The following is a 1,822-nucleotide window of genomic DNA, read 5'->3' on the forward strand; positions in this document are numbered from 1 at the left end:
ATGAGGTCATATGAGGTCATGCACAGCCATGCACAGCAGGTCACCTGACCATCCAATCCTTCCAGCAGGTTCCAGCACATGCCAAGGTATACCAGCTACTTCCATGTCATAAAGGCTTAGTCATGTCTCTTGACCAAGCAATGAGCTGGTGCCCTGACACAGACTACCACACAACATACTACCTCAACTATTATTGGCAAAAGGGCTCAGTGTGAGGGCAACATGATCCAGCAAGGCTGATTATTGAGAACTCTGAACAGAGATAGGAAGAGATCAAAAGGAGATTTGGCAGAATTGACAGATAGTCCAGAAAGTTGGGGGGTTTTGGGGTTTAGCAAGGATGAAGCAGAGGTTTTGAAGTCAGATAAATTCCAGATAGTTAAGCAGAGGCCAAAGAGTCAAAAGGTATCCAAGAACAACACAAAGCTATCAAAGCTGTCAGGGTACAACCTCTGCAAACTCCTATGCAAACCTCAATTTGGCCCAAATGCCACTGTTTCGACACATTCGACCCCTCATTTGAGGCTATCAGATATGAAAGCCCCTTCTGACAGGCCTCTCTCCCCATCTGGGATAGATGGCAAGGCTATCAGTGATTGTGCACCTTTTGCAAGGACTGAACACTCAAGTCACACATTTGCTCAAGACTGTCAGTCATGTTGACTAGAGTTTTGACCCCTTCATCAAGTTGCTAGGACACCCAAAGGACTTTGGGGCCTAAGGCATAGGGGGTCAGGGTTTGGACACCTTTTGGACCAGCTGATCAATCATGTTTGACTCTTTGCAGGCTTTGGTCATGGGCCTCAGCAAGGCTTTTAACAGATTGAAGACAAGTAGCCACCTTTTGGCAACTTTGGCTACTTACTTGAAGTGCCTATGACTCAAGTATAGGTGATCAGGATCAGATTGGATCTCAAAGCATGTTCCAGCCAGGCTTTGGCTGACAATTGAGAAGTAGGGGTGAACCCTAGTGTGGAGATCAGGAGACTTCACCCATGATCAGGAGACCTTCAGTCACAAGGTCTGCCCTGAGGTAAGATGGACAAGTACAGTTTCTCAGCCACAGTCTATTGCTTCCTTTTGTTTCCTTTGGCATGTATATGTAGGCACTGGTCTGAGGGCACAGAAGCCTCAGATTTGGTCTCTCAGGAATCCCACCATCTAGTATGACCTGAAACACCAATCTCCCTCAAAGGAGGTGAACTGTCCATGATCATGCTGATTGACCTCAGGTAGTAAGACCAAGGTACTTGATAACCTGGCAATACACCCCAACTCTTTGTTGTACCCTCCAAAGGCTGGTGGTGCTCCAGCTGAGACTGTTGACTTCTGGACAACTGGTGCTGATGTATCCAAAGTCTCTGCTGATAGGCCACTCTCCTAGAGCTGAGAGGTCTGACCTGTGCTTGATCTCTATGAAAGCTCATGAGGCGAGCCTGACACCCCTTCTTTTGGCAAGGTTCTCATCTACAAGTAACCAAATCCCTGATTACACCCCTGATGACCCACCCCAATTGCCTGATGTCCATACTGATTCTGCTGGCATTGCACTATGCTGCCCAAGTCTAGGTGTGTCAGGGCACCAGCTCATTGGTTGGTCAAGAGACATGACTAAGCCTTTATGACATGGAAGTAGCTGGTATACCTTGGCATGTGCTGGAACCTGCTGGAAGGATTGGATGGTCAGGTGACCTGCTGTGCATGGCTGTGCATGACCTCATATGACCTCATCCTTGGTCATATCACCTGATCACCTGACTAGGCTGAGTAAGCAAGATGTTCTAGCAGGTTCCACCACAGAGGTATAAATATAAGGCCTACT

Source organism: Dacryopinax primogenitus (assembly GCF_000292625.1).
Source record: "Dacryopinax primogenitus strain DJM-731 SS1 chromosome Unknown DACRYscaffold_1, whole genome shotgun sequence".
NCBI lineage: Eukaryota > Fungi > Basidiomycota > Dacrymycetes > Dacrymycetales > Dacrymycetaceae > Dacryopinax > Dacryopinax primogenitus.